Source organism: Mus musculus, chromosome 12, assembly GCF_000001635.26.
Source record: "Mus musculus strain C57BL/6J chromosome 12, GRCm38.p6 C57BL/6J".
Classification (NCBI taxonomy): Eukaryota; Metazoa; Chordata; class Mammalia; order Rodentia; family Muridae; genus Mus; species Mus musculus.
In genome coordinates, this window is record NC_000078.6 from 28,031,154 (window position 1) to 28,056,128 (window position 24,975).

General features: G+C 42.1%; 1 long non-coding RNA gene across 2 annotated transcripts; it reads left to right on the forward strand.

Annotated features, from left to right (window-relative positions):
* Positions 1-14,164: 14,164 nt before the first annotated feature.
* Gm46326 lies at positions 14,165-24,887 on the forward strand. Of its 2 annotated transcripts, none has more exons than XR_003950132.1 (3): positions 14,165-14,588; positions 22,511-22,636; positions 23,618-24,887. It is a non-coding gene; the product is annotated as a predicted gene, 46326 (long non-coding RNA). The 2 variants fall into 2 exon arrangements; XR_003950131.1 differs by lacking the exon at positions 14,165-14,588 and adding an exon at positions 22,324-22,341.
* The last annotated feature ends 88 nt before the right edge of the window (positions 24,888-24,975 follow it).

Here is a 24,975-nt window from a genome sequence, read left to right on the forward strand (position 1 = left end):
TCTCCTTATATCCATAGATTATTACATCTGTCAACCCCCATTATCAAAGCTTCACTTTGTAGCAAAGAATCACAGCTGGTCAGTGTGTGGAGAATAGGAGAATGTAAAGTGCTCATCCCTACAATGGATGTGTATGCCATATCCAGATCATCAACACTCAGGGGTCATCAGCAAAGAGGTGGTGAAAATATTGTAGGAACCGGAGATAGTAGAATTGTGTAGTACAACAATATTTACTGATATTAAGCACAATTGTGCACATAAACAGGTGCTGGTACTACATACACAGACCTGTATAAGATTGAGCCAGTCACATTCCCAGCATGGACTGGGGAGGAGTTCGTGAAGTACCACTCCTAGTGGAGGAGCTCCTAGCAATTGATAGCAGGAAGTGAAGGGAGGTTAAGTTTTCTTCAGGGATGTTTCATTTGCAGTGCCATGCATGCTTTAGTACATGTTCTACACTCATGCACATACAGGTATCAGTAAGTGAACTCAATGATTAGTAAACAAAATAAAAAAGAGCACTTTAAGTGATAAAGGAAAACTGATGAGGAAGATAGGGCCCGGATGGAACAGAGTGGAAAGAATGATAGGTGTGTTTGACCAAAAAGTATTTTATGCGTGTATTATACTAAATAACTTTAAAATATAATAATCTAAAAATATTGACAAGATAGAAAAATACTATTCTCCAACTATAAAACTGTTGTATGTAATTGTTGCTGTTATTGTTATTGTTTACAATGCCCTTAGTGAGCAGAAGGTTTGTAGAAAAGGTTTTCTCGGTTTTGTTTTTTGGCTCATGGTTTAGCAGTACAGTGGTTACACTGTTTCTACACGCAGAGGGGGGAAAAGCCAGGAATGTTTGTGCTCAGCTTAATTTATCCCTTTTATGCAGTTTAAGATCCCAGCCAGGGGAATAGTGCCACCTATCAAGGGCAGCTTTTCCCATTCCAATATACTAAATCAAGCTAACCTCCCAAAGGCAAGCCCAGAAGCCAACAATTCTATATCCCATCAAGTTGACAACTGAGATTAATATAACAAGTGCTGAAGAAAGCACACAAATATTTGGAAACCTAATAGCAGCTTATCAAAGATTAAAGGGAATTCATCAAATTTGTTAAAATGAAAGACATGTAATGTTAGCCTTTGATCTCAACATGAACACATACATATGTACATACTCTTGAACACACATGTACGCACACATACAGTAGATCACACATTGAAAAATAAAACAGAAAACAGCAGTGGATATGGGACAGGTGGTATACACCTGTCATCTTAGCTCTTCTGAGGCTGATGCAGGAGGAGTGTGTGCTTAAAACTCAGCCCCAATTACAGAGCAGGCTCCAGGCGAGGACTTCTTTAAAATAATTAATATTTATCTACAATAGGAAGTAACAAGATGTCTCACAGTATAAAAAGCAGGAAGATGGTCACTATCTATAAAAAGATAGAGGATAATAGACAAGTTTATGAAATATTTAGGTTAAAAAAAATGAGGAAACCCACAAAGGAATACAGGACAAACCTAAAAATGTTATAATAAACCCAACCCAGACCACCGATCCAAAGTAAACAGCTGACCCATGTGCCTTCATTATTAAGTTGGACCAAAGATTTTAATATATTGCTAATTCCTCCTAAACTGCTTCAAATGAAGAGAGGAATGTGAAGCGTGTCTGTCCAGACTTCAGCATCTCCCCCACGGGCTACTGCCCCACACTGAGTTCACTTTATGTCTCAGGCCGGGTGCCATTTTCTCAGCATGAATAAGCATTTGATTAAGGGAAGCCTAGATGTTAGAGTTGGATTTCTGATGGTGGTAAATCCAGTGTAGAGGTTGAGTGCCCTGTTTAGACAGGATACATCCATGATCATAGCCCTCTCTGTCACTTGATTTTGGTATCTATGGAAAAGTTCACCTTACAGACAGTGAAACAAAGCATTAGTTTGCAGCATGCTCTGTATCACTTTTTTTAAATCAATCTAAAACAATGGTTAAGTTCAACCTGGTACTCTGTATGATGATAGGCCCAGGTGCAAATATTATGGAGTTGCCCCAAAATATCCAGCCAGTAAAAGACAAGACTGAGGTGTGCCTTCAAAGGTCTACAGGAAGCTTGTAGACCATTCGCGAAATGCAGGAGGTCACAGGTAGGTGCTGTAAGGAAGGATTCTTGGCTGATCTCACAGCTGCAACAGTGTTTTCCTCCATCACACTCAAAGACGCCATGCTGGGGGAAGGGGAGGAGGTGTAAGGACATGCCAGAACAGTGTCTAAGACTCCAGCAGCTGAGCCACTGAGCTGGGTGCCTCTTTGTTCATACCTCACTGAGAAGGCAGTCTCAAATTCAAAACAGGAAAATTCTCCAAACTTAGAAAGGCCAGGGGTAAATTTCAATGTAAGCAGGCATGTGATAAATCCTATAGCTCAAGGTGGTGGAACTTAAGGGTTTTTTTAATTTTACTTATATGTTGGGGTTTGTTTTTTCACCTTTTTTATTAGATATTTTCTTTATTTACATTTCAAATGTTATTCCCTTTCCTAGTTTCCCCTTGAAAATCCTCTATACCCTCCCCTTGCTCCCCAACCCACCCACTCTCATTCCTGGTCCTGGCATTCCCCTATACTAGGGCATAGAGCCTTCACAGGACCAAGGGCCTCTCCTCCCATTGATGACCGACTAGGCTATCCTCTGCTACATATATAGCTAGAGCCACAAGTTCCACCATGAGTTTCCTTTGATTGATGGTACAGTTCCAAGGAGCTCTGGGTGTACTGGTTAGTTCATATTGATGTTCCTCCTATGGGGCTCCAGTCCCCTTCAGCTCCCTGGGTATTTCTCTGGCTCCTTCATTAGGGACCTTGTGCTCCATCCAATGGATGACTGTGAGCATCCACTTCTGTTTTTGCCAGGCACTGGCAGAGCCTCGCAGGAGACAGCTATATTATACATTATATATGTATAAATATATAAAGAAATAGACATAAAATGGGTTTTAATCAAATCAATATGCTAACTTCTCACAGGCCTTCCATACACTTCTCCTTCCTAACATCCTAGCGTCATATTCTCCTCTTGTTTTTATAACTCTAAGTTCAGTCAGAGTGTTCCATATGTGTATGTGTATAGAGCCATGCACTTGAGCATGAGCAGTCTATAACAGTCCACACTTCTGCAGATATTTGCGCCCAACCAGCGGACAGAAGCTACTGACCCCTGTGGTTGAATTAGGGGAAAGCTGGAAAAAGCTGAGAAGGAGGGCAATCCTGTAGGAGGACCAGCAGTCTCAATTAACCTGGGTCCCAGAGATCTCGCAGATACTGGTACACCAACCAGGAAGTACACACCAGCTGATATGAGGCCCCCAAGACATATACAGCAGAGGACTGCTGGGTCTGGGTTTAGTCAGAGAATATGTACCTAAACCTCAAGAGACTGGAGGCCCAGCTGGGCGTGGTGGTGCACGCCTTTAATCCTAGCACTCAGGAGGCAGAGGCAGGTGGATTTCTGAGTTCAAGGCCAGCCTGGTCTACAAAGTGAGTTCCAGGACAGCCAGGGCTATACAGAGAAACCCTGTCTCGAAAAACCGAGAGAGAGAGAGAGAGAGAGAGAGAGAGAGAGAGAGAGAGAGAGAGATATGAAGCCTCAGGGAGTTTAGAGGTCTGGTGGGGTAAGGGTGAGGAGTAGGGACATCCTCATGGAGATTGGGGGAATGATGGGGTATGGAATGTGGGTAAGAGAGTGGGGCAGGAGGAGAATAAAATCTGGATTTTAAAAAGAAAGAAGCAGAGAGAGAGAGAGAGAGAGAGAGAGAGAGAGAGAGAGAGAAAGAGAAAGCAGGCAAGGAAGGAAGGGAGGGAGGGAGAGAGAGAGAGAGAAAAAGAGAGAGAGAAAGAAAGAGAGAAAGAAGAAAGGAAAGGAAAGGAAAGGAAAGGAAAGGAAAGGAAAGGAAAGGAAAGGAAAGGAAAAGAAAGTTGATTGTCCCACCCCCAGAAGTTATCAATTGCCAATAGTTCTCTGCTAGGGGAGGAGCCTGGTGAGGCCCTCCCTAAAGGGAAAGTTTTAAAGGCCAAGAAAATGAGATCTGAAACAGTGACCTGTGGCTGGAAGGGGGTCAGTGCTGTGTGCATAGGTTGTCACTGGACATTGTCTGCATTAGGCTACAGATTCAAGTGTCCTTTGTGACAATTATCCTTATCAGGTATATGTGCATGGCATCTTGACCTTATAACTTCTGTGTTTTATTCTATAACGTCAGTTGACAGCAATGCTGTAACATGCGGCTAGTTTCACTCTTCCTTACTTGTCCCTTGCTGGGTCCTTGTGGGAAGAGGTGCTCTCTTTGTTGTTTGCCTGGGAGCTCTCTACTTCTGAAAATCAGAAACTGGCTGATGGGAGGAGGATAAAGATCAAGAATGAACTGGTTATGTAGTAGGATGCAAGCAAACACGGTTACCAAAAAGCAAAGAATGAACAAGAGGGGAAAGATTCATATTTCCAAAACCACATTCTAAAGAAGAGTCCAGGGACACGAAGCCAGACAGCTCTGAGAAGGGCTGGGGGAGCTTTCTCACTCTCAGAGCAGATGCATACAAGGGACAGGACAAGGAGACCCTAAGAACAGATGGAAACTGCAGCCACTCCAGACCCAACTCAGAAGAACCTGAGCGAGTAACCACCACCAACAAGCAGAATCTCCCTTCCTTGACCAGGTTTCCAACCCATCAGCAAACATCATCTCACTGTTCCGCACGCTTAACACTGATTTCCTGGCTGGGAGAGCTCTCTGGGTAGAGTGCTTACTGTGCAAACGTGATTGAGAGTTGTGTTCAGAACCTCAACACCAATGGGTGACCCAGCACTTGGGGTGAAGTTGAAGATCACTGAATCCTGAGTCACCAGAATCTGGGTCTCAATCACTAAATCTAGATAACGTGGGGACTCTAGGTTCAGCAACTGCCTGAAAAGAGAAAGAGAAGATGGAGTGCCATAGAGTCAGACATCACATGCAGCCTCTGGGCACACACACCTGTACACACACAAATTTGCACACCAATACAAGAAAAAAACTCAACTTCTACTGCAGGAAAGTAAGACCATATATTGTAACCTCTATTAAAATTGTGAGGTAAAGCAAGAATGCTAGAGTTTCAGATATCCAAGTAGCAGATAGGAAACTCTGTTTGCTCTGGACTTAATAATTAGACCCAAGGAAACCTTCATGTTAGAACCACAGTGCCTCAGTGAGTGATTGCACTGTGATGTGGATCTACCATGAAGCCACTGCAAAGAGCTGGCTACCAAAAGGCTGTGCATGAAAACAGCATTTGCCACGTCTCGTCACTGCATGATCACCTCTTGCTGGGAATTAGGGAACAGAAAGTCAGCTCAAGTGACTGTAAGCTACCATTCACGTTTGTTCCAGGGTGATGGTGGACAGTCAGCTGTGGAAAGAGAGCAGAATTCATGACTCGGGGCCCTGGTGACTTGACTGAGTGCTTCTGCTTCCCTGGTACTTGCTGCTGATCCACCTGTCTGGTTATATGCTCTGTGTGCCAATTACAGTCCCATGCCTGCCCTACCCCAGAGACAACCATTCTAATTTGGAATAAGCTCACTGACATCACCTGGCTTACTGGCACACGGCTATCCAACAGGAAGCAGACCCTATGTGACAACATGCACGAAGTACAGGGGACATGCTTCAAGTAGCAAACTGTCAGCAGTGGCAGAGGGGTCTGGTGGACTATGGGATAATTGATTCGAGTATAGAAGGAAGTGTTTAGAGAACTCTGTGCTCTGATATGGATATGGTTATGTGTCAAAATATACTGATGTACAGTCTCAAACAAAACTCTTTTCATATAGAATTACAGTGGAGAACTTTACCCTTGTGTTATGTTTGAAAATCAAGCTCCTTTGGAACCCTGAATGACAAAGGTTCATGACGTTCAGAACTGACTTATGGGATTTCAGTCCAGCATTGGCTTTCAGCCATGAGAGCAGTTGCTAGTGCCATTTCATCTCTTAAAAAGATAAAAAGTTAAAGCAAGGGACGAAGGAATAGCTCAGCACTTAAGAATAATCGATGGCCTTCCAGGGGACCCAGGTTCCATTAACAGCACTCACACGGTGGTCCACAACCATCCTTAACTCCAGTGCCGGGGGATCTGACATCCTTTTCTGATCTCTAGGATCATTTATTTTGTATAATTTTCCAAATTCTTATTATTACTTTGTAATTTCAATTTTTGTTGATGTCATGTCATTGAGCTCAAGAAAAAGTTGTAAAATGTGATCAGTAAGGAAATGGTACTGATTCTTCAGACTCTTTCCCCCTTTATTTGCTGTGGACATGGGGTTGTCTGAAGGCAGCAGCCATTTGAGTGATGTCCATATCTACGGTGCACATTTAAGAGAGAATACTAGAGCTATAGTTTCTACTGCACTGGGAGTGGAGTAGAAGCTCTAATTTAAATTCTCTTTGGAATACATGATCACTCATATAATGTTGTATTCACAAAAGCTATATTTGAAGATTTGGTATTGTTCATAAATAGATGAAAGGAGAACTCTGAAATGTGTCAGTTCCTCTCAGTGTCTGCTCTGTGTGACACACCCTTGTGTACACAAATTAAATGCATGCTCATGTGATGTTGCACTTGGATAGGAGCATCCTCAAGCAATTTCCACCAGTTGTTAACAAATATTTCCATAGACACATCAGTCACTCTTAACAGCATCTTAGTGTACTGTAACTACTTAATTGATCTAAACTTTTCTTTCTGTTGTATAGTTGGAGAAGCCAAACAAGGATAAAGCTCTGCTCTGAGATTTCTACACTTTGAAACAGGCATGTCTAAAATATTCAACACTGAGGCAAAGTGTAAATGACTGTGTCATGTGTAAATATTAGAGCTAAGCCATCAGAGTTATAGGTCAGTGGCAGAAAGCCCGAGTAAGGCACCTAAGCAGTCCCCAGCATGAAAACGAAAGAGGATAGTAACCCAAACTTCTCCTTTTTCAAGAGTAGTTGAGTGCTTCTTCACATATCTTCTTTAAAGAAATCGTTTACATACAGGCATGAGTTCATGTTTGAGACACCTAAGTGCGTAGTAGATGTTAAACCAGAGTTACAAGGAACAAAACAGCAAGTTGGAAAATTACCATGACCTCAGCAAAGCTCTGAGACATTGCAAACATTAATTGTGTAATAAATGTGGATTGCTGCCATTCCTCAGTTAATGTCACGTAATATTTAAAACTATGCCTAAAGTGTCCTTCAGGAACGTTTAACTGTGCTGTATCATTTTTATGCATGTTTTAATGGAGACCTCCAGTTGGCAATTTGACACAGCTCAACCCCAAACAGGACTATTGGGCTCAGCTTCCTTATATCCTTATATACCATTAGAGGGCTCTGTGCCCTCACCCCATGGTCCCTTCAGCAGTCAATGACAAGGAAGTCAGATTTGTGTCCTCTGCAGCCCTAGTCAATAAACCAATTCTCTTATCCTCATCTCTGATCTTACATTTTGCAAGCTGAACAGAGATAAGCCTGGGCAATGTCAGACAAGCCAAGGAGCACTGGACAAACTCATGGCTTGGCCGTGTTTACAGCGAGGTTTACCCTTGATATAAGAGAATAAGCACAGAGAAAATATTATGCCAATCCTGTTTACTTGATGAAAGATTAAGGGAGAGAGAAAGAGAGAGAGGCAGAGAGAGGCAGATAGGGAGGGAAGGAGGGAGGGAGAGAGGGAGGGAGGGAGGGAAGGAGGGAGGGGAGATGGAGGGAGAGGAGAAAGGGAGAGATCTGACTTTGTTTCTTACTCTGTTCCTACTCATCATATCACACACACACAAGCATATACACAAACACAGTCTCTCAAATTCTCATGCACGCGCATGCACACACACACACATGCACAGGCACATGCACACACATATACTCATACACACACACATGTTCACACCAGCCACCATTAGTCAATGAATTCTACTGCTCAGGCCAAGTTCAAATTAGGTGATTATATTTCCTTGCTCACGTCTATTTTCTCCAGTCCACAGAACTGAAAATTGCCATGTGCTGTAGCTGTTGGCCTGCCATTGTGTTAGAAAATAGAAATAACCCATTTAATGTCACTTGAATATGGGTCAGTGCTGGAGGAGATGCATTTCAGTGTAACTTTCTATCACAGGGACTGGTACTGTGTGTGTCAACTCTGTTGAAAGAGTCTTAGTGATACCGTGTGTGTGATGCTTTGATTTGCTTCTTTGTGAGAGTCTTACCAAAGTTGGATACCACTCACTACTCACTACATGGCTCAGCCACATTCATAGGTCTCCCTTTCCACTTGTTAGACTCATCTGACTCGCAATTCCACTTACAAAGGTGATTAACACAACTGTAACAAGAAACTTGCTGCCAGTTCTTCTCCCTTTCCTGTGAGTCCTCAGCAGTCTTGTTTCTATCTATCACAAACAAAGAAACAATCTCCAAAGAGATGAGAAACAGTTTTTTAAAGACTGAAGACCCTGATTTCTAAATGATTGTCATGAACAAGGTCAGCCTACATTGACCTACTGAGTTTCCAGGAATCTACCTAGCCTCAAAAACAAGCTAAAACCTTCCTGTTGCCCAAGTATACCAGTAGCCTGTGTGGACTCCTGAGTACATCTCTGCCCAGACTAGACATAGACATAGACATAGACATAGACATAGACATAGACATAGACATAGACATAGACATAGACATAGACATAGACATAGACATAGACATAGACATAGACATAGACATAGACAGACATAGACATGACATAGGCATAGGCATAGACAGACATAGACATAGATATAGACATAGACATAGAAAGACATAGACATAGGCATAGGCATAGGCATAGGCATAGACAGACATAGACATAGAAAGACATAGACATAGACATAGACATAGACATAGACATAGACATAGACATAGACATAGACATAGACATAGACATAGACATAGACATAGGCATAGGCATAGGTATAGGCATAGGCATAGGCATAGGCATAGGCATAGGCATAGGCATAGGCATAGACAGACATAGACATAGATATAGAGTAGACATAGACATAGAAAGACATAGACATAGACGTTGACATAGACGTAGACAGACACAGACACAGACACAGACACAGACACAGACACAGACACAGACACAGACACAGACACAGACACAGACACAGACACAGACACAGACACAGACACAGACACAGACATAGACATATGCCAAAAACAACAGCTCCTCCACAGAGGCAACAATGTCAGAGGCTCCTTGAGGAGTTCGCTTTGGAGGGATTCAATCAGTCAGGAATAGCCTCCAGAAATAGGGGAACACTGAAATTTTCTTTCTAGTTTGACAGAAAGATAGATAAGATTCCTACAGACATCACGACAAAGAGATGACATTCAGGCATAGCAGTGAGCTCCCATCGGGGGAGGTTGTGCTCTCAGACATCCTTAGTATCCAGTAGGAGCAGACTATGTAGACTGAAGAACTCTGATCTTCATTGGCATTATTGTATCCAGAATGAGTCTACAGTTAACAGAGAGCCCACTTACCAGCCCACAATGCCTCAGAACCAGTAATGCCTTGTGATGCAGAAAGCTCATTTATATCCACCCTTCAGCTTTCAGTCCCAGCTCTTAACATCACCATTATAGTAAAGGTGTCATCCACCAGGCATGGCCACTAGAATCCAGTTTTTCCTCTACCAAACACATTCTTAGACACAAGCTCAGCTTTGAAGAGAGGTACTCCAGTCAAGCATTAGAGCTTTATCTCTCCCTAATGTTGACAGTGCATCTTTCACTGGTTCCTGGACTCCTCTCCACATGACCCACTTTTCCTTCTCAGCATCAGCCCAGGCTTTTCCATGAGCCTCCAAACAGTCTCAGATTTGTCTTATTTGATTCCTTTTCCAGAAGTGTCTTCCCTGGGCATGAGCCATGATAAGGATTTTAGCAGTCTGCCTCCAGCATATTTATAACACACTGATTAAAAAGAATAAATTACAACTGCATATGAATCTCAAAGTTTAAAGCAAGCCCTGGAAGGGACAGACTAATACATGAAGATGGACATTTAAAGGTGATGACCCTTTGGGGCATTGACTGGAGGGAATGAAAAAAAAAAGAGTCTTCTGGGAGTGTGGGACACAGTCTATATTTCAGTGTGGTTGCAGTATAGAGGTACGTGCATATATGCCAGAATTTTTATACTCTTAAAATCCATATATATTGTTTTATATAAGTAAGTTTTGCTTTGATATTATATATAATTCAATATAGAACTAAAGTTTATGAAAGTGAGATAACATATGCCAAGATTCATAAAAGGGGCTTCCATTGCAGGAGATGAAGGTCAAATTATTCATCTCCTGATAATCAAGAGATGCCCAAGGGTTTTAGTAGCCTTTTGCAAGACCACCTAGGATGATCTGTGAGTCAGAAGGTAGTTCTTTCTTGTTACTGCTGGGATGGTGAACGCAGGAAAAGGTAAGAACAAAGGGCACATCTAACTCAAATCACATCCCATGGTGTCTGAGCCGCTCAGGGGAGCACAATGAAGCTGAGCTGGGTTAAGGCTTAGAGAAACAATGAGTCTGCAAAAAGTGGCTGCTGTGGTCCCTACATAAAGTTCACAGGGAGGGATGCTGAGTCAAGAAGAAGCTGAAAAGAATGTGTACAGGAAGTGACAGGCAATACCCTCCAGAACAGCCAACAGTAAGGAGCAGGCATGTTTTCATTTTCAGAAGGAGCAGAAACCAGAAGAAGCCAAATTTTCAGGGATGCACACTGATCTGAGCTGGCCTGACAAACACCTGATAAAGCTGCACATAGGTTATTTTTATTTTTTGTCACAGATGGAAATTTCCATACAAGGTAAGTGTGATGCATGGATGATAACATGTTGACGACCCTGTCACTATTTTATAACTAATCTTGCTTTTTAAATGGATCATTGCTGCACAGTGAGGGGTAAAGGAAAGGAAAGCCGAGTGGGCAAATGTTAAGAAATTGAGAATTTATGGTGTACATTGAAAGATGTTTGCCTGCACAACTCCCATACCTTGACTGCAGAGTTAACTCCTACTCTATGTTGGAAAAGTACTGGGCTAGCATTTCCAAATTATCCAGTTCATCTTTTCTGATATTACTAGGTTTTTATAAGTGGCAAAGTGGGCTTTCAAGATATTTGCACTGAATATAAATGACAGTTGGGCAGTTAAACCTGTGTACTACTCCTGTAAAGGACCTGGGTTGTTTAACGCCCATCACCTATACTAGTAGCCTCAGAGCCTTCTGTAACTACAGCTCCAATGGTGTCTGGCATCCGGTAGTGGCACTGCATTCATGTGCATGTACGTGCGCACACACATACACACACACACACACAATTAAATGTGTGCACCGAAACAAAAAACAAGGCAACAATGTCATTTGTCTTTAACACATTTCTTTAATTAATTAAAAAGATAATCAGTTTTATTTGTATATGTAGGTATTACTTACTATACCTACAGGAGGTGGGTTTAACAGCTCCACTATACAGATATGGAAGTTGAGGCTCTAGAGGTGTCTATGACATAGTCTAGCGACTATATCATCTATTCTATATAAGCTGGGGTTTGAGCACACATTACCTTCAATGAAGCAGAGTCTTCCATACTTGGTGGGCATCTTCTACTCGCTGCTAAGTGTCTCTTGTCACCAGCTCATCTTGTGATGGCACAGATCTCTTGATTAATATTATTCCTGTGGTCCAGACAGAGAACTCCTCACAGATTCACAGGTGGAGAGTATGGGTAGAGACGCTGTGTAAGGAACTCAAGGGATAATCTGACGACCAAGGAGAAACTCAAAACTAGACAGGCAATGTTGGGGAAAGCAAAGGCTGGATCTGGGCTTCCTGTCTCGTCAACTTCTCACCTCCTTACCACAAAATGTAAGACAAAAGATTTGAGATTTATCTTTTCTTTAAGTCTTCTATGAGCTTCTAATTCTTAGGTAGTGCTTGCTAAGTTTCAAAGATCAGATTAAAAAGTAATTTTTAGACATAAAGAGACAGTAGCCTCAGTCTACTCAGCTGGGTTGCTGTCTGGAGACTTTGGATATGTTATGTAATCTCTTGAAACCCTACTCCGCTCAGGAGTAATTGCTCTGTGGGTTTGCTGGAAGGACTGGAAATGGGATGGGCCATTAAGATATTGAGAATTTATGGTGTACACTAAAAGATGTTTGTCTGCACAACTCCCATGCCCTGACTGCAGAGTTAACCCTTATCCTTTGCAGGAAAAGTACTGGGCTAGCATTTCCAAATTATCTAGTTCATCTTTTCTGATATAACTTGGTTTCTATAAGTGGCAAAGTGGGCTTTCAAGATATTTGCACTGAACTTAAATGACTGTCTACATTCAGAAGAATGCATCAGACTCTATGAGTGGAGATTGGTGGGCTTAAATTGCTTATTCAACTCTCTTTTTCTACACAAGAGTACATGCTCAGTGTCCAACACACTCTGGTTCACATGGGGATTTAAGTTTCAAACACAGAGCTAGGTTTCTGGGTTACACTTCCAGCTTATCCCAGTGATGGCAGGTCAGCAGATGGTTCAGTGAGTGAAGGCCCTTGCTGTAAATTCTGATGATCTGAGTTTAAAACCTAGAATCAACATGGTTGAAGGAAATAATTAATACCACACACCATCCTCTGATTTACATATGCATGGCCACACAGATACAGATACACAAAATAAATAGATAAACATTACAAAATCACCCTTTCTTCCATGTTAGCTTCCCACCCTGGGATACAAAGGATACTTTGACTAAAGCGCCCTGCAAACCCTTCAGCAGACTAGACTAACACCTGAAGCCACAGCAGTTAGCTCAGCACCTGCTCAAATATAAGGTATAGAGTCATAGCCCGTCCTGTATAACAAAACAAAACGAGAAAACTACTTTCAAATGCAAATTTCCAGAAAGTGTCCACCATCCATTTCATAATAATAATAAGCAAGTAGCTGGTCATCTTAACTTCCGACGAAGCATCTGATGATTCGAGGAGAGCAAGGTTTCCAGTTCCAGAGCTTGAGGGAGGCAATGAGGAAGGAAGGAGGAAGGCTAGATGCTGCTTTCACCTGAGACATCCTCCTTATTGAAGCTCTGTCTTGGTTGCCATGAAACACGACACGCTCCTCTCAGACTGACCTCTACCCACAGACCTAAACAAGAGTTCCACCCAGTAAACCAATAAGTTTATTAAACTTCTACTGACAGAAACACAGGAGACTCAAACTATCTGCATCACCAAAAGATCCTCTAACCTTACCTGGCAAGTTCATGGAAACTGAGTCCCAGAACCCCATTTTAGTTCACCTCCCATCAGCTATAGGCTTCAGCCCTTCCTGAAGGTCAGAGAAGATATTATTAGCTCCATAGCTACCTTTCCCTGTCTGTCACATACCTACCTGACTGCTCACTGCACAGAAAGAGCTAAGAGAAATGTCAGCTCTGGAGATCAGGCTCCAGACACCATCATGAAATCCCATCACACTGCCTCCTGGACCTGGGATGCAACCTAACTTCTAGAACACTCTTTCTTAAGATTGGTGGCATTTCTGGTCTATTCATCTGAAAACTCTTCTATGGGGATCATAAGAGAAAATAAATACACATGGGGCTGTTTTATAAATAACTGTCCTTAAAGAGTAGGGAGCAATCACTTCCAACACTCATCTCTACATTTTTTGCTCTCAACCAATTTCGATATTATCTTACTCAGTTTATTATAGTAGCTAAAATTTTTTATGGACCAAAGATTATATTTTATTGCCTTTCTGATTAGGGCTACTTCTTATGTAAAATTAATAGAATTATATGAAAATGTAAATTAATGGAAATATTATGCTAATGATCACTCATTTGATCTCTCTGTAGAAGATAGACAGCAAAGCCTGGCTCCTCCTACAAGAGCAAGCATCCATGCATCACAACTAATCATTAGCAGTACTTACAAACAGTATGCCAAATTTCCAGTAAATACAGATGGATCTGACAAGACATCATAGAGATTTTTGCTGTATGGGTTTTCAGCTATTACTGTAGAGCTGAGTATGAACCTAAGAGGTGCTGGAATCAGGACACTGTGGGCTTAATGTTGTGTAATATGTGGTGAAGAATAGACTAGAAGACTCCCTAAGTAAAAACATCAGATCCTTAAGATGGAAGCTCTGTATTCTCTGTTTTCCTTTTTTCACATTTTCACAGAATAATACTCTATTCTGATGTCTGGATCAGCCATTAACACTGACTGATGATTTTGTTTTCTGTAATGAATGGCCCTGCACATATTTATTTATTCATTAGGGGTTTAATGATTATTTAATATGCACAAAATACTATGCAACGTACAAAAGGAAGGTGTGCCCTTATGGAGTTCCTGGATATGGAGAAAGATAAGAAGAGAATTCTTCATTAGCATTCACAGCAGAAGAGCAGAACATGTTCAAGAAGGCTTTGGGGAGGTGAGTCTTTTGAATTGGGATGTTGAAAGATAAATAGATTTTATTACCTTTATATATATTAAGGGTTTTGGAAGAACTTCTTTGCAGAAGGAATTAATTTTCAATCTAATTTGATCTCAGGGGGCATTCATGAAATTCTGAAAGGCTTAGTGATTTCCTTAGAAATACACTTTTTCTTTATCAAACAGCAAACACACTCCATTATTTATTTCCATGTGGTTGTCACGCATTCCATTTATTAAATGGATAATTTTGAACATTCCAGGCATTGGGTACCAGGTGCTGGAAATGTGAAAGCTAATACGGTAAGGTCACTTCTGGCTTCCTTGAATCATCTCAGTTAAGGAGGAAGATGGATAACATGTAATTAAATTAAAAAATGACAGAAATTGCAAAGTTGCGATTTTTACCACAGAACCAGCGAAATGAATAGGAGGTGATTAAGTAGAGGAGAAAGAGGTGTGATGTGGTGATAGAGAGAGAAGAGTGTGGCTAGAAAGCAGTGATTGAAAGTGTATTTTCACAGGGTAGAAAGCCCAACCCAGGACAGAGCAGGTGCCAGAGCACATCAACCACCAGCCAGACCAGTTATACTGCAAGCTTGCTGAGTCTTCAGATGCTAAGCAAACATCGAACCTGACCATGCTTCCTCTTCTTCTTCCATGGCTTCCTTCTAGGTTCTGTTAAAATACACACAGAAGGAAGCAGGAATGTTTGGGAAAAGAATAGCTCCAACATTTTGCTGTAAGACTAGTAAAAAAACAAGTGGCCTAGACTAGACTGGAGGCAAGAAGGCTGAGATGGGTGGAGTCAGGCAGCACTGAAACTGGGAAGAGGCACCTCACAAGAACAAAGTCTGTCTATTTCCTGCTCTTGCTTCTATCCTCAGAACAGTAGTAAAGCCATTGCTTGTGGAAGCCACAGAGACTATGGTACCATCCAATAGGATCCAGAGCTGAAATATGGAGGTTGCTACATCTTTTACAGGGATACCTACATGAGTATATCTAGGCAGATCACCACATCCATACCTTCCTCCACATACACCATTGCACAATTACAAAAATGCTGCAAATGTTAGTAGCCATTTCCCAACTGATGTGGATAATCCACCTAAGAAACAGAAGAAAAACCAACCCCACTTTCATGGGTGATAATAATATTAATTTTAAAATATAAAATAATTTTCAGATAGCAGGAGATGTCACAATACTTGATGCATGAGTGTGATGTCTTATTTGGATAGATGGAAAGTATCTCCAATGGGATTCAAGCATCCTCATTAGTGTAATTCTCAGAAGAATTCCTATTAAAATCAGGCACAAACAATCAGGCTCATTACCATCCATTTAATTCAACATTGTTTTTGAAGTTAAAGCCAACACAGCATACAAGATACAGAAACAGAGCACACAGAGTGGGGAGACAGTATGATACACTGGGGTTTGTTTTATAGTTTGTAATGTGGTGTGTGTGTGTGTGTGTGTGTGTGTGTGTGTGTGTGTGTGTGCATGTGTGTGCATATGTGTGCATATGTGTGTGTGTGGGCATATGTGTGCATGTATATTACATGTGTGCATGTATATATGTATATATATATATGCATGTGCATATTATGCTTATACGTGCATGTGTACATGAACGTACATGTGTACACATGTGCATGTCTTTTGTCATTCCTCAAGTGCTATCTACCTTGTTTTATGAGACAGGTAACCTTACTGGCCAGTGAACCCTGGGAATACTCCTATTTTCACCCCATAGTGCTGGGATTACAAAAAATGAATATGCAATGCCAAGATTTTATACACAGGCTCTGGGGATTCTTATTCAACGAGCACATGAAAGACTGAACTATATCAACAGCCAGAACTTCATCTTTTGAGAGATAAGGTTACCGGGGATACAGTCTCCAGGGAAGGAAAGTACAGTTTGAACCACTCAATGAGCAATGAGGAAAACACATTCCCAAGTCACACCCCGTCATCAAATAGCACATTTTTATTATTTCATTATAAGAATTTTTGTCAGTTTTGTGATGAGTATTAAGCTCCTCTCAAGGGGCTCTGTCACACATCTAGAATCTTGGCCCTCTTAATTTGTCACCTTTGCTCTGTTCAGGTTTTAAAGATGTTTTTGACTCTTGTGGCCTCTTTGATTAAAGTCTTTGTAAATATCATTGTCAATCTCTTTCCACTCAGTGCTAAGTATGTGGAGATAAAAGCAGTCCTTGGCTATTAGAAAGCATGTCCCTGCATGTGTGCCAGACATGCATTCTTGGGCTGCAGTGATGGCCTCTATTCCAGTGGGGCCTCCAGTCTGTAGAAAAGCTGTGTCTGCTGAAGGTGAAAAAAAAATCAGCTTAGATGACTTAGCTCTACTGAGCATCAGTTATCATTCTTTGTGTTCCCAGAGCTGACTGCAAGTCTGAGCTTGGCTAGACAGCTCTCCTGTAAATAAACCCACCTCAGCTGTACACCCGATCATCGCCAGCCTCTCTGAAGGCTGCTGACTATTGTCATCCACATCACAAACATTCTTGTTACAAGATCTGCTAGAGAGAGCGGACATGAGATTAGGATCAAAGCCAGACATACTTCTCCGTGACTGGATGTCACAGCCTCATGAAATTAATTCAGATAATTGTCATATTTCATCTTTACTTTGGTTGCCGTGAAACTTAAACTCCAGGTGCAGAAAATTCTACACAATATCTCTCTGCGCCTGGCAGGCATGCATGCACATTATACCCTGCCTTGTGCCAGCTTACTGAAGTTCTCTAACCTGATTCTCCTCCACTGAGTTTGGTAATGTCCATTATCTCACTTAGTAATGAACTAAGGCATAAGTGTATATGAACCTGGCACAACATTCACAATTACATTGCATGGTACCTCTTTTTTCCCCTGTATTCTTCCATCTCCTCTCCCCTAAACTGACAGTCTGTATTTGGCCTGAGATTTAACTTAATGGTAAACACATCACCTACCTAGGTAGTGGACTTGGTGTGAATACATTACTTTTCATTCTGTTTTGCTTTGTTTTTCTTAGCAACTGTAGTCTCAGATGTGAAGACAGGAGAAGAAGAGACGTTTTAGAAGGACAAATAGCCTGACCTTTGTGGAATTCCACAAGCAAGAGCATGTAAGCTTCTAATTGCTTCAAATACCACTTTCAAAAGTGGTCCAGAGGATGGTAGGTCACAGTCTCTTGCTATATGAATCAATACTGAAGCTTTAAAGACTGGCTAGAACATGAAGACCTTGAAGCCTCTTTTGCTGCAGGGAAGCTAAAATGGAATATTAAATATTTAAAAGTAGGTCAGACTTAATAAATGCATTTTGAAGTAACCCAGCCTTTAAATTAAGTCACAGTATGGAATGCATGAATTTGAGATGATATGTCTGACTCCACACAGGTCCACCAGGGCACGCTTATTATGCCAAAATTCTATTTGCACAGAAAGAGTTTTAATGCAAACTTACATCTAAAAATCCACAATAAGGGCTGAGAAAATTAAACTACTCATTCTCAGGCAAGGCCAATGTGCTGGATGGTGAGATGCTGGCAAATGTGATGTCATGGATCTGGGACATAAAATTTTAGAGAAGTAAAGATATAACAAGTGTACATACTACTAAGGGAGACACTGACTCAGCCTGTGCCCTCCTCAGAAAGCAGGACTCCCCACACCCTATGTGTAGGGGACAATGCTGCAGGAAGGGCGATTCTTCATCTGTGTCCTGCTCAGAAGACAGAATTTCCTCCGACGTGGAGGATACTGTTCCCTAGCTACTACTAATAGGCAGAGGTAGCAGTGATTTCAAGGAGTTGCATCCTGGATCTGCAGGTCTCCCAGGTTTCAGGAAGATGTATATTGCAATCGCTCTCTGCCATTGTCTTCTGGCATGTTGCCACTGGCTCTGCTTCAGGAATACCACCTTTCTGAGAAAATACCTGACTTTTTAACCGGCAAGTTCTGTCTCCATTAGAGACAAAACTAGAAAACTGACCATTGTCTCCTGAGTGAACAAGGCACAACTCCATTAGCTCTTCTCCAGTGGTCTACATCAGGACCACCCGGCTGTGAGGACTCCTGAATTTTTTTCTATCCCGTGGCACCTATTTCAGCCTCAGTCACACAATGCTCGGGAAACACCTATCAGTTTGGTGGGAAACAGCTCAAAAGGATAACGAGTAAAGGTGCTCAGAAGCCTTCATACCGAGTGGCCCAACGTACGACCTAGCTCTGCACAATCCAAGGTCAGTGACAAGCCAAGGGAATCCAAATCCAAGGCCACCAATGTATTTTGAAGGGCATCTCGGGCAATTCTGAAGTTTAAACCAAGTGGAGAATCCCTAAAATCCTACCTCATCCTGAGAGATGAAATTGGCTTTCTAGATCCTTTATGATATGTGAAATTTATTGCCTTGTAACTTACTATTGCAAGGGATGGTCTAATTTAATATTGAAATTTTCTAATTTTCATAAATTAATAATATAGAAATCACTTGTACTCTCTTATAGTCAAAGAAAAACCATTACCCTGCATACACACCCCCATAAATACATCCCCTCCCTATTTGAGTCTCTCCCTATTATCATCCATCAGATCTCTTCCTGCAGCCATCTTGCCATTCCCTGGCTCTCAGCTGCGTCTCTTTATAGATTCTTGATTCCTAATTATCTAATACAATACATGAAGACACAAAGATAGAAATTCTCCCCTTGTTTGACAGATGTGCTGGTTCTTTTATCAAAGACCAGACAAGAAGTGACATATAGAAGGAAGGGCTCATGTTGGCTCTAGTTCACTACAGAGGAAAAAGCATTGCAGCAGGAAATAGCAGTCAGCTTGGGCTGCCTGCTCACATCTAAGTGGATCAGGCAGCAGACACGGGCAGAAATGGGTTAGGGCTATGCATCTCATGGTCCACCCTCAATGACTAGCTTCCTACCAACAGGCTCTACTTCCTAAAGGTTTCATATGTCCCAGTACATTGCCAGCAGCCGTGGACCAATATGTTAAGCACAGAAGTTTATGGGGAAGGGAGAATTTCACACAGCAATAACTAAATATTACTGGTTACATTTGGGGGTTGTGCCTCAGAAGGGGAGAAAATACAAGTGTCTTAGTCAGGGTTTCTATTACTGCACAAACATCATGACCAAGAAGCAAGTTGGGAGGAAAGGGTTTATTCTGCTTACACTTCCACATTGTTGTTCATCTCCAAAGGAAGTCAGGACTGGAATTCAAGCAGGTCAGGAAGCAGGAGCTGACACAGAGGCCATGGAGGGATGGTACTTACTGGCTTGCTTCCCTTGGCTTGTTCAGCTTGCTTTCTTATAGAACCCAAGACTACCATCCCAGGCATGGCACCACCCACAATGGGCCCTCCTGCCTTGATCACCAAGAAAATGCCCCACAGCTGGATCTCATGGAGGCATTTCCTCAACTGAAGTTCCTTTCTCTGTGATAACTCCAGCCTGTGTCAAGTTGACACACAAAACCAGCCAGTACAAAAAAATAAAAAGTCAAGGGCAAGGAGTTAAACTTCCAAATAGTATTATCTATAGGACATGGTTTTTGCAATTTCTAAGCAAGCCAGTTTATTATGTTGTGGTCCTGGATTGAAAGCAGCTTGTTTATTCTAAAACAAGATACCTCTATCTTTCACCAACTCCTGTAAAATACAGATGGACTTAGACCACATATGGTCTATCTCTTGTATCTGTGTGTGAATGTAAGCCAAATTCTTCTAAAATTTCAAAGCTTAATGATGCTCAAGTTTATACACTTATTAATAATATCTAGTCAATCATATATGTATATATGTAAACAAATGTACATGTGCATACAGTGTAGTATATTGTAAAGAAAAAAAAAAGGAAAGCTAAATACAAGTGGATAAAGAAGTCCTGAATATAGAAGGACATATTTATACATTTAAAACTAACCATTTCTCTAGCTCTTGTTCCACTGTTGATCTTATTAGTTCTGGTAGCAAATAAGTACATAAAATATATTCCATACTGAAAGTGTAAAATCTAATGTGATGCTTCATAGCTTCCATTTTGAATGACAATTCTAACTGTATAAAAGTTTGTTAGGTTGCATGGTCTTTGAGTCTAGCTAATTTGTGTGTGTGTGATGTTTTATTTATTCATGAGGTCATTGTAATAAAGTTTATTTATTAAAATGATTGGTTTAATAGTATGATACCCATTAGCTTTTAAATAACTTCCTCTCGAGGATATTTGAATGAGACATTGTGGAAAAGATATAAATTGATGTAATTTTTAAGATTTGTTTTTATTTTGTGTGGTGTGGTGTGGTGTGGTGTGGTGTGGTGTGGTGTGTGTGTGTGTGTGTGAGAGAGAGAGAGAGAGAGAGAGAGAGAGAGAGAGAGAGAGAGAGAGAGAGAGAGAGAGAGAGAGAGTCTGGGTAGACTGAGTGCCACACATCCATGGAATCCAAAGGAGGCCATCAGCTCTGCTGGAGCTGGAATCACAGGCTTCTTTAAATCACTTCATATAGGTACCAGGAACAAAACTTGGGTCTCTGCAAGATTAGTATATTCTTTTAACCGATGTGCCATCTTGCCAGCCAAGATCTAAGTTTTAATTGCAATGCTTTATTCATCCCTATTAAGTAGCAAGATGTTATGTGACTTGAAGACAAAGTTCAAAGTGAATTTAGATTTTATCAGTTTATATTGAGCATGTGAATAACCTCATTTAATACAAAAATTGAGTTAAGTGTGATTATTGTAGTAATTTATAGATATTACTATAAAGTTTGAAAGGGAACAAAAGAAGAAATAGCCTTATTATAATTCTTTGCTTTTTTTAATCGTTTAATTCTAAAACGCACTGTTCTTTTCACAAATTTATGTGTAAACCAAAAAAAAAAAAACATTTCTGATGAGCAAGCTGTAATTATCTCCTCTTGGATCCCACAGCACACTGTCTCTGAGTGTGCTGTATTCAGTCAGTGGGCACCCATATGACTTTTACACTCACCAGAAGCCACAGACTTAAGACAGGAATGATATCTTACCTGTGGGTTGTATATTTCGCATGTTCTCCACCAGCCTAAACTCACATTAGATAGCAGTGGAGCTGACAGGCTGTAGTGTCAGAAATAAGAGCTTTCTAAAGTAGAAGAGCAACCAAACAATGGCATTGACATTCAGGCTCCACCCTAGCCTCTGCCCCTCTGCCCCTCTGCCCCTCTGCCCCTCTGCCCCTCTGCCCCTCTGCCCCTCTGCCCCTCTGCCCCTCTGCCTCTCCCTCTCCCTTTGAACCCCTGCAAGAGTAGCCTTAACTACATTGTCATCTCAAAGACCCCTCTGTTCTCTTCTATAGCCGTTCACTCTGGATTAAGACATCACATCCTAATAGAACATGGGAGGTACTTACTAGGTCCATGAAATTCACTAGAAGCTTGCAAGAAAATTCTTGAAACATCCAAGATTCACCAGGCCCTTTCCCAGTGTTATACAACACTATCAAATGTCAATCAAGAAAACGTCTGCAGCCCCATAGGAGGAACAACAATATGAACTAACCAGTACCCCCAGAGCTCCCTGGGACTAAACCACCAACCAAACAAAACACATGGTGGGACTTATATCTCCAGCTGCATATGTAGCAGAGGATAGCCTATTTGGTCATTAGTGGGAGGAGAGGCCTTTGATCCTGTGAAGGTTCTATGCCCCAGTATAGGGGAATGCCAGGAAGCAGGAGTGGGTGGGTTGGTGAGCAGGGGGAGGGGAGAGGGGGTTTGGGGAGGGAAAACTAGGAAACGGGATAACATTTGAAATGTAAATAAAGAAAATATCAAATAAAAATAAATTAACAGGGTTTTTTTGTTTTTGTTTTTGTTTTTGTTTTGTTTTGATTTGTTTTGTTTTTAAAGGCTCTTCAGAGGAACTGCCTGTGGGGCAGTGAAAGGCAGCCTGTTTTGGTTGAACGAGGCGTGTTCCAGAGACCCAGTTGAAAACTCTACAAGGGACAGAACAGTGAGCCACGTTCCCAGTGACAGGTGCCTAACACCAGAGAGCTCCCAACTCTATAATTCTGTGACTATCAGTCACACAGACAAAGCCCCAAGCTCCTAACATTCTGGCTAGACTCCACCCCCACAGTTACCTGACAATAGCCAGGTGTGTTCCTCCCCATAGTTACTTGGCAACAACAAGGTAGCCCAGTCCACTATAAAAAGGAGCTACTCGGCCCCTCCTTCCTCTCTTTAAGCTCTCACCTTTCTTACTCTCATCTCTAGCCCCCCTTCTCTCTCCCTAATCTCCTCTCTCTATGCGGCCATGGGTAGTCTCCCTCTTTCTTCCTGTCTTTCTACAATAAAGCTCTAAAACCATAGACTGTCTCTGCTCATCAAGGCCAGCTGTGCTTGAACGATGAAGTAGGCTTTCTCCTAAAGAGCCCCATCTAACCTCTCGCCAGAAGGCCTTCCTGTGCTCCAGCCATGGACCAGACCTAGGACTCCCTCCCGCCTGGGAACCACCCAGCGCCCCTCTCTCCCTGCCCTCTCTTCTCTTCGGGGGATGACTAAGCCACCCCTGGAGCCTCCACTTTGTTCTCAGCTCTTCTGTGGTGTCTAGCAACATCTGGGATGCCCAAGACTGAACACCTCTTATCTCTGGCCTCCATAAGGTCCAGAGACCTCAGACCGCCACTTGTCCACCCCCCTCGGGCTGGGTCCGTGGCTTCCCACAGCCAGACACCCACCCCAGGCCACGTAGAAAGTGTGCTACAGTCCTCCTGCACCTGCCCGCCCAGAGCACCGGAACTCTGGCGGGATGCGGATTTTCTCCCACTGCCTTTATTCGCCCATGTCCGCTGCCCTACAGCTGCTTACATGCTGTTCAGTGATGGACGTCATGAGTCACCATGAATGTTCCTGAAAGTAACCTTGAGAAAGGCAATGGTTCATTAAGGTGGACTTAGATGGCATTTTTTTGGTATGTTTCCATTCCCCATCTGAAGTGAGTAACGTTTGCTTTAGTCTCCCCAGGGTCAACAGTGCAGCTTCCTCTGACCAGCACTTCCTGTCTACCCATCAACCTGGAGTCCCTCCTTCCCGCCATCTTCAAAGTCAAAGAAGCCTCCATTATCTTTCTTTTCTGGCCTTAGAGTCTGACTTCCAGTGCATCTGAATCTTATCGATGTGCATCTATCCACCAAGCAACTGAATCCCAGCACCCAATCTTACACACACCACCACCACCACCACCACCACCACCACCACCACCACTACCACCACTCCTTCCACTTGCTTAGGGATTGAGTTTATTCTTCAGAGAGCAAGAAGATGACAAGAGGTGAGCATGTTTTCTGAACTTCACCTTGTAATTCTCAGCAAGAGGTAGCAAATCAAATGCTTGAGGATTTTTACTCTCCAGGATTCCACTCACAGCTCAGACCAGCAGTCAACCAAAGGAACTTTGGAATGAAAGTGGTCTGATTAACTGGTGCTGGAAACAAACACAGAGGTAAACCAATATTTAGATTTCAGGGCAAAGATCTACAGAGCAGAGATTTTTAAAAATCAGACTGAGTGAAATTTAGAGATTTAAAAAAAAATTTAATGGCTGTCTTCATGCATGAAAAATGAAGTGGCTTGTAACTCAGCAAAGCCATAACTCAGGTGAACACATACTGAAGAGAAGGACTAATCCCCTGGTGTAAAAGGCAGACGTGTTCAGAGGAGCCCAGCTATCAGCACAGTTCATTTTGTCATGGCAATGCTGTGCCGAGCATCACTGAGAGGTGAGCCTGGGCACAGGTGTGTGTACAGACAGGTATGCGCACAGATGGAGTGAAGGTGGCCCGGGTGATCTTACCCTCACAGCCTGTCCTCAACACCACCACTCAGCAGGGAGGGGACCGCAGCTGCTCTGACACTGCAGGGTGAGGTGTCACAGGGAGCTCTGAGACCATAGCTGTCACTCAAGGACTCATTAGCAATGGAAGGGAGTCAGTGAAGCCTGCTGTGTTGTCATCATGCTGGAGAGGGTTGGCTGCAGCCCAAATTAGCTTGCTTAGGGAGTGTGAATCAAAATGACATGTAATCTGACTGTTAATGAAAATTTCCTCTTGCTTCAGGCTTCAGATTCCATCCAGAGAGCTGTCATTTGGAAGACATGATTCATGATTCTCTCTCTCCTCTCTCTCTCTCTCCTTTCCTCCCTTCCTCCCTCCCTTCCACCTCTCATTTTACTTGCATTTCAAGTTGATATCAAATGTAAAAATAAATTTTAACCAGCAGTGCTTGAGCAACTGATGTGCAATGAATTTTATGGCTGAGTCAGTGGATCAGAGATGACAGGCCCCTGACAGAGAAGATTTAGAACAGGAATGGAG